We start from the raw sequence: 16,261 nt of genomic DNA, 5'->3' as shown, positions 1-16,261 counted from the left end.
AACCAAGGAGGAATTTGTAAATGGAATTAAAGTTCTTGTAGAAGAAATAAAACTTCGAGATTTGCCAATGACATCGAAATTCTGTCAGTGTGCAATGGAACAGAATGGATAATGTCTTCAAGAGAGATTACAAGATTAAATCAGTAGAAATAAACCAAGGGAAATGGAACATAACTGAATTAAATCAGGTGATGCTGAGGGAATTAGATTAAGAAATGAGACTAAAAGTAGTAGATGAGTTTTGCTATTTGAGCAACAAAATAATAGATAATGACTGAAGTAGAGAGTATATAAAATGCAGACTAACAATAGGAAGAAAAGTATTTTTGAAGTTGCAGAATTTGTTAAGATGTAATATCAATTGAAGTGTTAGAGAGTCTTTTCTAACAGTATTTGTCTTGAGTGTAGCCCTGTACAGTAATGAAACACGGACAATAAGCAGTTCAGACAAGAAGAGAATAGAAATGTGATGCTCTAGAAGAATGCTGAAGATTAGATGGGTAGATGGAATAACAGATGAAGAGGTACTGAATTGAATTGGAAGAAAAAGAAACTTGTGGTACAACTTGACAAAAGAAGTGACTGGTCGGAAGGAGATGACCTGAGGCATCAAGAAATTGCCAGTTTGGTAGTGGAAGAGGAAGAGTGTGTGTGTGTGTGTGTGTGTGTGTGTGTGTGTGTGTAAATTGATGTAGGATGCTGTAGTTATGCAGAGTTGAAGAGGCTGGCAAGGATAGACTTACAGGGAGAGCTGCACCAAACCAGTCTTTCCAGAAGACCAAGACGACGATGACAGTAAAGTAACAAGAAATAAACTTTTTAATGTTGCAGCTCACAGAGCATGGAATCTTGTTGCTGCTGCATTTTAACTATGCATTGTAATGAAATTCCTATCATTATTGCCTCATCATGCTTTATGCTGTTTCTATTTGTTGTTACTATCATCATCATCACATTTTAATAGATTAAGACCAACTCGTGTAACTGATAGGGCTACTACATGAATGTGGTTTCTTATTTTTGCAATTCTTTTCTGATGTTGTGCCATAGAGTATTTAAGATCAAAACAAGAAGAGCAAGATGAAAGTGAAATTTAAATGGAGAAAGCTATTACAGTGAGACAGAAGACTGGGAAAAAAAAAATCATGTGAAGGATGGGTGGGCGGGGGGAGTGAGTGAGTGAGTGAGTGAGTGAGTGAGTGAGTGAGTTAACAAGACAGTGGAAAATACTGGGAGCCAAAGGAGATGATTGATATGAAGACAAGGAAGTGAAATGCGCAATAGGAGAGGAATGGGGAGGGGGTAGGTCACTTAAGTGTATACCACTGCTGTGAACCATTAAAGGGCTATAAATTTTGTTTGTCATTTCACTGAAATTTACTTTGTTAAAAATAGTGTTTTCACTTATGGTCTCTGCCAGTGTCATGGAAAATATGAGTGTAGGAGAACTAGGACCCATGATTTCTGAATCACTGTCACCTCCTGTGGTAATCCTCATGACACGGATAGTAAAACAAGTATCCATGTCCCTCTTATTTAGTTTTCTTGCATGCTTTGTGGGTCATATATGCAACAACTAGCCATGATGTGAAACATGTTGGGACATTTCTATGCTACATTGTTAGTGGTGTTGAGCTGTGATGGCTGTATGTTAACTTCTTAAGAAGAAATTAATAGCTCAGCCCTAACGGAAGACATCTTTTTGAGCATGGGTCAGTGTGAACAGATTATATTTTGCATCTGTTGGAAAGAGGTGTGTTGTGCACTATGAGCTGCTCTCCACGGAAGTGTCCATCACAGCTGCCATTTGCTGCCAATATCAGAGATGCCACTCTGTCACAGTGTGAGGAAAATGACCAACAAAACTGCATCAAGTGCTGCTACAGCACAATAATTTCTCAGAATAAGTTATCCATGTGTTTGTTTGTGTAGTCTTCCCTCAGACAATTATTTTCCTGTCCTTGTGCCTGCAGGCGTTTACCTTACCTCCTCCTTGTTGAACCACCATCAAAAAAATTCCTTTCCGGATGAGAATGCATTTCATTTCTGTCTTGAAAGCATCTTTAACTCTGAACTAGTAGGTCTCTAAAGGCGTGGAATTTGTGAACTATCTGAGCATTGTCGAGTTGTTTTATATAAAGCTAGAGAATATATTGTTGTTGATTACTTTCTCTCTTATGTTTACTGTTGTTTTCAATAATTTAATGAAGAACTGCTGTTAAAATATGAATTAAAATTTACCATGATATCCTTACAATGAAAGTATATTTTAATAAACAAAAAGTATCTGTAACACAAGCATACCTAAATTGATACAAATTACTAAGATATTATGCAGTTGAAAATGATATGTTTTTACGTGCTGTCTTTTGTCATATTCAAATAGTATGAAAATGTGGTAGTTCGGGTAGATGCATTAAAAAGCTAGTTAATAAATGATTCATTATTTATAAATAATATATTATTCACGAATAAAAACTTATAAATAAAATTGTTAGTCACAAAAATAAAAAAATTATTTTGTCAGAGACAGCAAAAGATGTTAGCAGAGTGCAGTATCTTAAGTTTTTTGCCCTTACACTATGGGCTACTGAAAGTAACTATAAGACTTATGAGAAAGATGACTTAAGGTTTCATCATTGATTTGTGATCTGACTGCTTATAGCTCTATCACAGAATAGATAAAATTCTGGCCTTCATTGAGAGAGGTAGCCTTCACTTTACAGCTGAACTACGTTACCTCAGAGCTAGCAAACTGCTGTGGCATTGGTCTCTCCTGTATTGCCCTAGTGGTGACTAGGGGAGATAAATTACAATGTTAAAGACAAGATTAGTTGCAGTTTTTGCATGGAACAACTTTCCTGGACTCAAAACTATAAATTGAAATGTGATGTCACACCTCAAATGAAAATCACTCAGATTATTCAGTGAGAAGAAAATATCAAGTGAATTTAGCAGGATAATTCAGTGTCATCCAGGAAGTGACTCAATGACAGAGTTGACAAACAAGTTTCAGTTATATTACTGCAGAAAGAATAACAGCCATTGTGTTTCTTGAGCGGGCTCTGAAGTTAGTCCATCTTGCATCTCGGAGACATGGCTACCGAGGGCCAGAACACCGAAAATATAAGCTGACGAGTCTTATATCCATTTCTCTGACTGGGTTTTGGGACTAGAGCATAGTTACTAATAATACTCAGATGCACCTTCTACAAACTAAACATCATACATCAATAAATGTCACCATTATTATTATTATTATTATTATTATTATTATTATTTGTCTTACGCATACTGAAAACAGAAAAACTCATTCATCAGACGTGAGTCACTTGTTTGGAGCATCTCCATTGTTTATACTGTGAACATTATGAGTAGGCATGACATCTTTTGAACATAATAGATTTAAAAAAGCTTTTCCTTAAGAACACTGCCAGTAACGTCTAGAATAAGTCATCTGTTAGCAAAACTGTCATTTGGTGTATAAATATGGAAAGAATGAGAAGTATCATCTACTCGTAACAATTGCAAATATAACTGCTGCTCCTATTTTGTCAGTAAAAGCAAAAAGCAGTTATGTTAAAGAGTTTTTCAAGTTTTAGTGTGCTTATGACAGAGAGAACCCACAAATAACAATTGATTCCCCAAGCTGGGTGTGGTGCTGATTTTCTATGCAGTGCCTTGCAGTCGGCAAAAAGTGTTATTAACTTAATCCCTGATGGCTTCGTATGACTGATGCCTCTAGGCTAGCATAATATTCATAGAGAACTCTCAAGGTGTAATGTGATGGCACGGATGGGCAGATGGTTCTAGAGTTAACTGAGACTGTCCATATGTTACTGGATCATGATGCCAAACAACCACTGCTAACCATTGCTACATTTTAACAGTTGTCATTGTTAGCACTATAAGAGCACATATGCTTGCTATGATTATGCGCTGTTTGGCATGATAGACTATAGTGATTCTTCATTTATGTTTTTGATCTGATGATGGCAATACATTACGTATATGAAGAAATGAAGTCCCATCCAGATAGATAGTTGAGTATAAATGAATCATGGTCACAGGCCTCTATAAAGACTTCCTGTCCTCCATTATATAGTAAAATTAGCATCACTTTCTGAGTTGTACTCACTCCAAACAGGAGTACTGCTGAAGATAGTAGTGTTTTAGCAATACTTTGATAATTCCAACATTATTATTCTGATAGCCTAAAGAAGCCATTGGTGTGAAGCTTATTTGGAATTCCATTATTGCCAAACTGCAAGACTCGAGGAAATGCGTAGAGACTCTACCCATCACTCAGTTGGTGAACCTCCTATTGTTGTTTTGGATTTGCTCTGTCTTAGGTGTACTGATACTAATAACTGCATGGTCAAAATGGTATGGGTGCTCAGTGAATGAGGTGGTGTTACGCTGTCTAACGGCTTTGAATGACATTAGTGATGCTGCACTCAATCTAATGTTGACTACCTAAGTATATTTAGTGGAGTGATGTTGTTGCTTCTTATGAGCAACAATTCCGTTTAAGTTCTACATACACTATATGACCAAAAGTATCCAGACACACTCAAAAGCATATGTTTTTCATATTATGTGCATTGTGCTGCCACCTACTGCCAGGTACTCCATAACAGTGACCTCAGTAGTCATTAGACAATGTAAGAGAGCAGAATGGGATAATCCGCGGAACTCACAGACTTTGAATGTGGTCAGGTGATTGGGTGTCACTCGTGTCATATGTCTGTGCACAGATTTCCACACTCCTTAACATCCCTAGGTCCACTGTTTCAAGTGTGATAGTGAAGTGGAAATGTGAAGGGACACATGCAGCACAAAAGCGTACAGGCCAACCTCGTCTGTTGACTGACAGTGTGTTGACAGTTGAAGAGAGTCGTAATGTGTAATAGGCAGGCATCTATCCAGACCATCACTTAGGAATTCCAAACTGCATCAGCATCCACTGCAAGTACTATGACAGTTAGGCGGGAGGTGAGAAAACTTGGATTTCATGGTCAAGTGCCTGGTCGTAAGCCACACATCACGCTGGTAAATGCCAGACAACGCCTTGCTTGGTGTAAGGAGCATAAACATTTGGACAACTGAACAGAGGGAAAACGTTGTGTGGAGTGACGAACAACGGTACGCAATGTGGTGATCCAATGGAAGGGTGCGGGTATGACGAATGCCTGGTGAACATCATCTGCCATTGTGTGTAGTGCCAACAGTAAAATTCGGAGGCATTGGAGTTATGTTGTGGTTATGGTGTGGTTGTGTTTTTCATGGAGGGGCCTTGCACCCCTTGTTGTTTTGCATGGCACAATTACAGCACAGGCCTACATTGGTGTTTTAAGCACCTTCTTGCTTCCCACTGTTGAAGAGCAATTTGGGGATGGCAATTGCATCTTTCAACATGATCGAGCACCTGTTCATAATGCACGGACTGTGGCGGAGTGGTTACACAACAACAACATCCCTAATGGACTGTCCTGCACAGAGTCCTGACCTGAATCCTATAGAACACCTTTGAGATGTTTTGGAACGCTGACTCCGTGCCAGGCCTCACCGACCGACATCGATCCCTCTCCTCAGTGCAGCACGCCGTAAAGGATGGGCTGTCATTCTCCAAGAAACCTTCCATCACTTGATTGAATGTATGCTTGTGAGAGTGGAAACTGTCATCAAGGCTAAGGATGGGGCAACACCATATTGAATTCCAGCATTACTGATGGAGGGCACCACGAACTTGTAAGTCATTTTCAGTCAGGTATTTGGATACTTTTGATCACATAGTGTATTTCACCCTGCTCTGCGGACTAGCATTCTAGTAGAAGCATAATGTGTGGCTTGTGTTTAAAAGATGTGTTAATAATGTAACATAGTGCCAAAATCATAATGGGGTAGTTCCTATTAGCGATAAAAATGTTCGTGGCATTTAAGCATGAATGAAAAGAAGGTAGAAAACAATACTCATGTACTCAAACTGTATTAGCTGTTTGTTGATCTAAACTAATGTTCATATACCATTGGGCATTATTTGTTAGTCAGGAAATCAAATGAAATGTTCTACATGTGTCATTTTAATAACGGACAACAGAACGAGTAGTAATAGTCCTTAGCATTTAGTGCCAGGGTAAACCATAGATCCTGTGGTAAAACGAGAAGCGTAGAAGTGTTTCACTGCGTCACCCACTGGCATTGCCATTTTTATTTAACAAAAAGATGATGACAGCCACTTTGGGCTACAGTGGTTTACCAAAACATGTGGAACTGCATTTACTTTCTCTTTCTCAGAGCAGACTGGTACAAAAGTTGTCAATTTATGAGAGCCACATACTGTTTCATGGACATCAGCGAGCCAGAGGACACATGTAATTCAATGGTTGACATCGGTGTATAATACATACAAGCACAATGACAGTAAATTATCATGTGTGACTGTTGTCAGTTAGGACAAATAAGTGGTCATAACAGCTCACTGTTAAATCTCTCTTCATGGTCCATTGCTTATGACAATAGGGAACTGCCCCTTACGTATATTAGGTGTGATCCAAAAGTAATGGGAATTTTTTATTTCGTTAAAGAATCTTTATTCACCATTGTCAACTTTGTCCCCTTTAGAGTAGTCTCTCTCTGATGTAATACACTTATGCTAATGCTTTTTCCAATCTTGGAAGCACTTCTGGAACTCGCGTTTCGTTGTTGTGTTCAACTCCTTCAACAATTCTGTTTTTATCTTATCAGTGGTGGCAAAATGATGTCCTTTCATGTTTCTCTTCAGCGTTGGGGATAGAAAGAAGTCGTAGAGGGCCATGTCCGGCAAATTCGGTGGCTGAGGCAACATAACGGTTTTGTTATTTGCCAAAAAAATCACGAACAACCATTGAGGAGTGAGTGGGAGCATTATTGTGTTGCAATTTCGAAGAGTGGTTTTGCCACAATTCTGCTCATTGTCTTTGGATTGCTTCATGCAAACAATGCCTAACTTCCATGTTGTATACCTAATTGACCATATGACGACAAGGCAGGAACTCGTGATTCAATATCCCATTGTAATGAAAGAAAACCATGAGAAGACCTTTTGCATGTGATCAAACTTTTTGAATTTTTTCAGTCTTGGCTCTTTCAGGCAATTTCCATTGGGACAACTGGGCCTTGGTTTTAACTATTTCATTACCTGTTATAATCTTCTTTAGAAGTTCTGTATCATTGCCGACTTTATTCAGCAATTCTTGAGCGATGTCTTTGTGACGTCATTTTTGGTTGAAATTCAACAATTTTGTATCAAACTTTGCTGCTACAAATTTCATGCCCAAAACATCTGAAAAAATTGTTTGACATAAGCCAAAGGATATGCCATCATCATTAGCAACCTCTCTGATGGTGATTTGCTGATTTTCCAGAACCATTTTCTTTACTTCTTTCACATTGTTGTCAGTAATTGAAGTGTTAATGTGTCCAGGTTGGGTGTTGTTGAATACAACATTTAGATCCTCTTTCAAACTCTTATACCACATGTGAACTCTTGTCTTACTCATAGCAGATTTGCCAAAAGCTGCAGCCTACATTTTGAATGTGGTGCTGCACTTCATTCAATATTCAATCAAAATTTAATGTAAATCTTTTTCATCCATCATTTTTGAAAGTGAATATTTGCCAAGCACCCAAAAACACGGCCGTGCGGTTAAAGGCGCTGCAGTCTGGAACCGCAAGACCGCGACGGTCGCAGGTTCGAATCCTGCCTCAGGCATGGATGTTTGTGATGTCCTTAGGTTGGTTAGGTTTAACTAGTTCTAAGTTCTAGGGGACTAATGACCTCAGCAGTTGAGTCCCATAGTGCTCAGAGCCACCCAAAAACACACGCAACCTTTCTGATTGTTAAGAATAAACTAAATATTCAAAACAGCTGAAAATTCAAACATATATCAGGAACATGTGCAACAACAAGATAAAAAGAAAGGAAATTTGGATGTATAAAGTGTACAAAATTAAAAAATTCCCATTACTTTTTGATCACACCTCGTGTGCTAACCAAAATACACTGACCCTTGTTACCTGTGAAACTACAGGCAATCCACTGCATCTTATTCCTTTTCTACGAGCTGTTGATTATTTCTTGTTATTAAATGAATAATCTTTCTCACCAGCTCTGCAAATGCTCCACTGCTTTCAAAATCAAAAACATGAGTACAGGCAAATAATATGCTGCAGGCAATTAGGTACATGTCAGCTTGGTGAAACAAGACATTTGATGGTGTGACATATGCCCATTGCAGTCGAAAGAAAGGCAGTAGGCTGAAATTTGCAGCATGACACTCAGCAGCAAAGCACACGAAGACCACTAAACACTTTCAAGAGCACTCCACAGGGACATAGATGGCCAGTCAGCAAATCACACAAATCAGCCCCATCAGAGCCAGTTAAGATGATTGTGGAGATTACAGCCTGCTGATGCAAGACCAGGAAAGGTAACAGATGGTAGAATGGGCCACATGGGCCGGGGGACTGTTGTGGTTAGCTGGAATCTTCATTTCTGCCACCCAGTTCTTGCCAGTCACAAATCCCTGGAGAAATAATTCCAGAACACAGACAGAGGGAATAATTGAGCATACCTAATTTCATGACCAAAGCACATGAGGGTACTTGGAATGCAGTGTACATCTTGGTTGCAAAGGGGATGGTACTTTTTCTTTTTTCATACCTGTGGCAAGACACACTCATCCTGCAGTGGCTCTGCGGTCATGATAGTAGGGGACAGCATGACTTGTACATGATAATGTTCCAGTCTGCTGAAGTGAACAGTCATGGAAAAGTCTGTTAGACACATTTCAACATTGACTGCTGATGTCAGTTGCATAGTTTGGCAGGGTAGCTCATAGAACAGAGAACACTTATATAAAGCAGCAGTCTCAGTTGCAAAGTTATTTTTATTACCAATACCATTCCACCCAATTGTCTCTATATATAATTATGGAAACCGATTACTGTATCAATCAGCCCATCATGGACTTTATACAAAGAAAACTGCTTATTTATTTATTTATTCCATGTGATCTGATGGTACACAGTGTGTTGCAGATGTCGGAAAATATCATTTAACATTGTTAACATATATTAACGTAAGCCTATAGTATCCTAATGTATTATATTGCTCAATGTTTTCAATTTAACACAAACAGCAAGATTACTGTTCTAAGTATTCATTTACAGAGTAAAAACAGTGACACAACAAATATGACTGCACGGCTTTGCTAAATTTTATGTTGTCTTCAATGGACTTAATACTAGTGGGAAGATTGTTGAACAGTTGGAGGCCCATGTGGAAAACTCCCTTTTTACACAGTTGAGTGTTTGTACATATAACATGCAGGTTTGCATTTTTCCTGGTGTTGTGTTCATGTATTTCATTATTTTTTACGACTCTGGGGTCAGTTGACACTATGTGTTTTCTGAAGAATTTTAGTCTCAAGAATGTAGAGGCAAGGCAGTGTAAGAATTTCCAACTTTATGAAGATGGGTTTGCAGGAGTCTCTGGGTTTGCTCCCAGTAATAATCCTCATTGCTCTCTTCTCGATTCTGAATGTGCTCAGAGCAGTTGGAGCATTTCCCCAGAATATTACACCATATTTTAGGTGGTCTTGTATGTAAGCGTAGTATGCATTGGTTAATGTTTTCAGGCTAGCACATGTTTTCAGTACACTCAATGCATAACAGCCAGTACAAATCCTGGCATTTACCTTTCCTGTATGTGTATTCCATTTCAGGTTATCTTGAACCCACAGACCTAGGAATTTGAAAACAGTGTCAGTATCTATTGACTGGTTATTTATAGTGACAGATGACTGAGAGGAATTTGCATTTTGTGTTGTGTGGAAGTTCATGGAAGCTGTCTTTTTGGTGTTGATAGTTAATCTGTTGATTTTTGCCCAGTTGCTGAGTTGATCAGTAGCCAAGTTCACAGCTTTTTGCACAGCCTCTGTATTCTCCCCTTTGAGGAGTACAGTTGTGTCATCAGCAAATATTATTGTTTTGTGTGCATCAACATTCAGGCTCGGGTCATTAATATACAGGAGGAAAAGTAGGGGTCCCAATACTGAGCCCTGTGGAACACCTTGCTTTACAGTTTTATTACTTGATAGTATTTCGGTTATTGAGTTGCTTTGTCTATTAGTATATTTCATGCTGACACTCTGCATCCGATTGGTTAGGAATGTAGCAATCCAGTTGTTTGCAATTCCTCTGATACCGTAGTGTTCTAATTTATCCAGTAATATTTTGTGGTCAACAGTGTCAAAAGCCTTTGACAGATCCAGAAATATGCCTGTTATGGGTTGTTTTCTATCTAACAGTTCTAAAAGCGTATTTATGCAATCATATACTGCAGTTTCAGTAGATTTGTTGCTTTTCAGTAGATTTGTTGCTTCTGAACCCATGTTGAGCTAAACTTAGTAAATCTTTTTTTTTTCAATTAAGTCCATCATTTTTTTGGACATTATTTTTTCAAAAACTTTAGAAAAGCAGGATGAGATTGAGATAGGCCTGTAGTTATTCATATCTTTATTATCACCTTTTTTGAAGACAGGAATTACTTTAGAAAGTTTCAGAGCTTCAGGGAAGATACCTGCCTGGAAAGAACAGTCACAGAGGTGAGTTAATGGTTCAGCAATTGTGTGTTCACAATTTTTGATTACAGCTGCTGGGATGCCATCAATTCCAGCTGAATATGAATTTTTTTAACTCTCTGAGGGCTTTTGCAACATCATTTTCAGTGACTTTGGTAATGAAAATTGACTCTGCACATGTGTGATATTTTTGGTTTGCTGGTTGGTAATTTGTGTTAGGATTATTTTGGACCAGTTTTTCAGCTATGCTTGTAAAGAAATTGTTGAATAAGTTCACCACAACTTCGGGATTAGATATAGATTCATTGTGGAGTTTGATTTCTATGTTCGTGTGTGAAGCTTTCATTTCCCCTCTTTCCCTTTTTATGATATTCCACATTGCTTTTACTTTATTGCTGGATTTGTCAATGTACTCATCATTCTGCATCCTTTTTGCTTGTCTTATCACTCTTCTTAGGATACATGTGTAGTTTTTATAGTATTCTGTTAGTTGGGGGAGTCACTACTTTGTTTACATAACATGTGGAGTATTCTTTTATGTTTGCAAGAGATTTTTATAGCTGGTGTAATCCAACTCTTGTTTCTATTATTCTTATTCTTATTCTTATTATTATTATTATTGTTATTATTTATTCTTACTGGTTTTTGCGGAAAGGCCTCTTCAAAGTGGTGGATCATTTTGTCAAGAAATATGTTGAATTTCATGTTGACATCATTGGCTGTGTACATCTCTGTCCACTTTTCTTTACTAAGGAGGGCATTTAGCTTGTTCAAGTTCTCTTGGGTGAGAAACCTTCGTAAAGTTTTAGGTGGGACTGGGTTTGTGAGGTATCTTTGCTAACATCGACCTTTAGAATGACAGCTTGGTGGTCGCTGAATCATGCATTGTATACTTCTTGAGTTGGGTTAAGTTTATTTCTATTTGCAAAAATTTGAACTAGAGCTGTCTTGGATGTGGGTGTTATTCTAGTGGGCTCGTTTACAAGGCCATGCAGATTATAAGTTTTTGCAATGTTAATCAATATTTTCCTGTTTCTGTTGTGGGTGAGAAAGTCTATATTAAAGTCACCACATATAATCACATCCTGTTTCCTCTGACTTATTTTGGATAGAAACAAGTCCATTTGTAACAGAAAATCATTAATACTACTGGAGGGGGGACGGTAAATTGTAGCTACAATTAGATTTAGATCTGTAAGCTTTATGGCTGCACATTCAAAGATCGTATCTGTTCCTCTTTCCTTTAGGGTAGGAAGTGGGCTATATTCAATGTGTTGTTTGATGAAGATGGCAACCCCACCATGTCCATCATTTGATCTGGAGTAGTGTTCACACAATTTGAAGTTGGGTAGTGAGATTAGCTTAACCACATCAGTGCAGAGCCAGTGCTCTGCTAGGCATACTACTGAGATATCGCTGAGTTCACTGGTCAGCAAAATGCTTAAGTCATCAGTTTTGTTGCTCAAGGATTGGACATTGTGATAATAGATTTTCAGGTCTGAGTGGGGTTTACACAGGGGGCTCGAAGTCATATTTACTGTGTCACTGACCTTTAGTTTAAATTGTGCTGTGTTCCAGGTATGTTGACTTCTGAGCAGTTGTGCTGGTTCTGTTGGTCGTCCTTGGCAGCCATCTCATCTTCCAGGTGGGCCTGAAAAGTATCCACATGCACTTCACACTGTTGAGGCATCACATTGACGTTTTGGAGGGTGTCTCGATAATGTTCACCATCACATTATTTGATCCTTTCAGGTTCGTGACCTTTTTGAGGGGTCAGGGGTTTGTGTTTTGCCTCTGTGACTTTGTGACCCATTTGTCTAGTGTAGTTTGCACAGTATGGCCACTATTACTCTTTTTATTTCCCATCTTGTTTGTCTTTATCCAATTGCTTATTAGCGTCTGTTTATGGTTTCTGACTTTTGGTTTCTTATTGTCCCCCATAGTTGTCAGGAAGGCCAGTCTATTGCAGATAATCTCCTTGCCACATTTGTTTAGGTGTAAGCCATGTGTTGTGAAGTGGTTTCTGGCTAGTCTCTCTATTTCAAAGTTCACAGCAATTCTTTTTTTGTACACATGTTTAGCTTAGTTTTCTCTCTTTAAATTGCTGGGTTCTGCAGCAAAACCACCACTTTGTCAGTATAGGGGTAAGACTGCTCCTTTGTTTCCTCTCTGAACCTGCTGATACTTTTACTGTGACAAAGCAGGTACTTTTTGTGGAATGTATTGATGAACAATTTGTAGTAGTTCAGTCTTTGGTAAAAATGTATATTGGATTGCTTTTGATTAAAGCTGCCTCTGATGTGTAATCTGCAGCTCTTCAGGTGGTTGACATACCAGTGACCATTGCCCCACACAAAATTTCAATATGATGCAAAGAATAATCTTCAGCAGAGACCTTATGCTGCAGATGAGGAGCTACAGGCTAATCTCGTATAGTGGCAAGGTGTACATTTTGTCAGACACATCCAAAACAGGTACATGTGCCTTTGTCTTATACTTTGAAGTCATGGTGTACAGTTTTAATGTGAAACCTTACATCTCACCACCCATGACGTGGTTCCAGTGCTTATGCTTTGGTTGTATGTCATCCGGCTGCACAGTACACTGAAAATGCAGCAACTGCAGACAATCGCTCCATGAAGGTAGTCTTCCTGAACGACCATGTTGATGGGTTTGCTGAGTCTTCAAGAAAGAAAAGAAGATACAGGAATGCAAATCTTTTGGTCTCCTGTTGATACTGAGACACAAAGATATGAACACTTACATCCTGTTCACATGATGTCAAATTATGGAAAAGTCACTACCATCAGCCCCAATAAATCAACTGTTTCCAAACCATTCCTCCCACCACTCACCTCCCCTGCAGTCCCCATGACACCATCTTTGTGAGTCACTTTCAGCACTTGGCCTGAGAAGCAGCTTCCTCCTCCATTGTTTACTGGTGAGAGGGATACCTCTCCCTTGAAACCCACAGATCAGCCAGTGGCTGAAGAAACCATAGGCTATGAGTCCCAGGGCTGCCCACTATTCATCTGTCCCTACACCCATCACAGAGAGGCCCTTGTGAGAATCTCAGCCACCAAAGGGTGTGACTGGTCCTCCTGTCCCCTTTTACACCTAACCTGAACACCCATAACACCGTCATTCAGTGAGAGTGTAACAGATATTACTGTCACCTGCCAGAACTACACCACCTTATTTCCTTTTCTTCCTCAATTTGTGTAGTTCTATAAGAAATGTGCTTCACCAGTGACCATTCCCCAGTGCTCCATGGTTACTGCACATTGAGTAGGAGCCCTGCTGGCCCTAAGAGGGCATCTGGAGGGGTCTGTCTGTACATTGGTTCACATAGGTGTCGTTAGTGACTGGACTCCCCTTCATACCACATTGCAAGCAATAGGTGCAAATGATTATTTACCTCCAGGCAGGCCACTTATTTGCATAGAGTTGACCAACTTAATCCAAAAACTTCACCCCTTTTCTCCTACTTGGGGACTTCAGTGCACACCACCTGTTGTGGGAGGGTGGGGGGGGGGGGCGGCTTCTCTTATCAACCATGACCTGTCTCCCCCTCACTGATGGTACTCCTACCCTCTTTGGTGCCACTCATGGCACCTTTTCAGCTACCGACCTAACAATATCTTACCCCAATCTTGTGACTTCACTACAATCATCACTATAGGATGACTTTTATGATAGTGACCACTTTACAGTGATCCTGTCTCTTCCTTGCCATCCCAGATGGACTGACTAGCACAATGGGTGCTTTGAAAAGCCAACTGGCAGTAGTGTTTCTCGCTGTTACCTTCGCCCGCTCTGTCAGACTGCATTGACGAAGCTGTGCAAGAAATTTCTGATGCAATGACCCACACTGCCGGAACTGCTATTCCGCTTTCTACATGTCCCCTCCATTGCCATGCTAGACAAAAGACATTGCAAGAGCTGTTTAGGATTGCCGAAGAGGTGTGCAACATTTGAATTGATATCCTTTGCAGAGGAAACTTGTCACTTTTTAGCTACTTTATGCTAGGTCTCACTATCTGATAAAACACAGTAAGGAGTGCTACCTCTCCTCCTGGAAGACATATGCCTCTTCATCCTAGGTGTAGGCCAATCTTTTTAGTCTTCTGGGCCACCTGAGATCCACAACTGTACCTGGTCTTGCCCTTTAGGATGGTCTCAGTACCGATTCGTAGGCTGTTGCTGACCACCTTGCGCTGCACTTCTTATGCAGCTGCTGTCCGGAGGCATAAGTGACAAATTGAAGATATCCCCCTCTCCTTGGCCCTATGGCATGCTGAATTATTTCATGACCCATTCACTCACTGGATATTGCTTCAGGCCCTCGCCTCATCTCACAATATGGTCCTGGGCTCTGGTTCCATTTACAATCATGTGGTACAACATCTGTTACACAACAGCTCCAGTTCTCCAATGTCTTCATCCATATTTGGCTCGACGGTGTCTTCTCTTTGCAATGGCTAGATAGTATCATTGTTCCAGTCTGTAAGCTGTGCAAAAACCCAACATCTGTCGAGAGTTACTGATCGATTTGCCTCACCAATGTGCTCTGCAAAGTGTTTGAAAGAGTGGGTGTCCACAGATGTGCTGGGTTCTCGAGGCCTTTTTTCCTCCTACCAGTGTGGTTTCTGGGAGGGGTGTTCCACAACCCACCTATTTGGGTAGATTGGAAATCACAATCCAAGAGGCTTTTTCTAAATGCCAAAATCTCATTGCAGTCTTTTTTGACCCACATAGGGCACACCACACTGCCTGACACCATTACATTTTATGTACCCTCCATGACTGGGGCTTTTGAAGCCAATTTTTATTCATCAGTTTTTATCCCACTGGTTGTTCCAGGTTAGAATTGATACATCTGTTGGTCCCTTGTAGGTCCAGGAGAATGGCTCCCTGCAGGATTTTGTGCTGAGTGTCACACTCTTCCTCATCACCATTAATGGACTAGTGACCTCTGTTGTCCCACCAGTCATTCTCGCATTGTATGTCAACAACTTCTGCATTTGGTACAGCTCTCCACTCTGTAGCCTTGGCTGTATGCCAGCTCCAAGGTGCTATCTAACACATCTCTGCTAAGACCCTTTCCCATGGTTTCTATTTCCCTCCTGCAGAAATGCGGGTCTTGAATTTTTGTTATCGTACCACTGTCCATCCTGACCCAAAACTCTACTTGGGATTGTTGCACAGTCCTGAATTTTCAAGCTCCTCATTGACAAGTTGTTTACTTGGCTGCCCCATATTTGTCAACTAAAGACTAATTGCACATGAAAGATTAACACTCTCTGCTTTCTTCTCCACATCTCTTGGAGTGCAGATTGTACTACTGTCCTCCACATGTACCAGACTCTGGTACAATCCCACTTAGACTATGGTTGCCAGGTTTATCATTGGGTGGTGCCTTTGACTTTGAAATTGTTAGACCCAGTCCGTTGTTGTGGAGAAAGACTGGCCATGGTGCCTTCTGTACTATTCTCATAGACATTCTGCTTGCTGAAGTGAGCATCTTCTCCGCAGTCCCAACAGTAGCAACTTGTGCTCACCAACACTATCGCAATTCAACAGTTTCCTGATCATCCAACATATCCTATCCTTTTTGCATATCAAGGGCATTGACC

At 40.0% G+C, this 16,261-nt stretch overlaps 1 protein-coding gene across 1 annotated transcript in view; it reads left to right on the top strand.

The window, feature by feature from the left end:
* The window catches only part of LOC124721704 (dual serine/threonine and tyrosine protein kinase-like), a 333,620-nt gene that overhangs the window by 92,985 nt on the left and 224,374 nt on the right, over positions 1–16,261 (top strand). The window lies entirely within an intron of this gene.

The sequence above is a fragment of the Schistocerca piceifrons genome, chromosome X (genome assembly GCF_021461385.2).
Source record: "Schistocerca piceifrons isolate TAMUIC-IGC-003096 chromosome X, iqSchPice1.1, whole genome shotgun sequence".
Classification (NCBI taxonomy): Eukaryota; Metazoa; Arthropoda; class Insecta; order Orthoptera; family Acrididae; genus Schistocerca; species Schistocerca piceifrons.
This window is presented reverse-complemented; position numbering and strand designations above follow the sequence as displayed.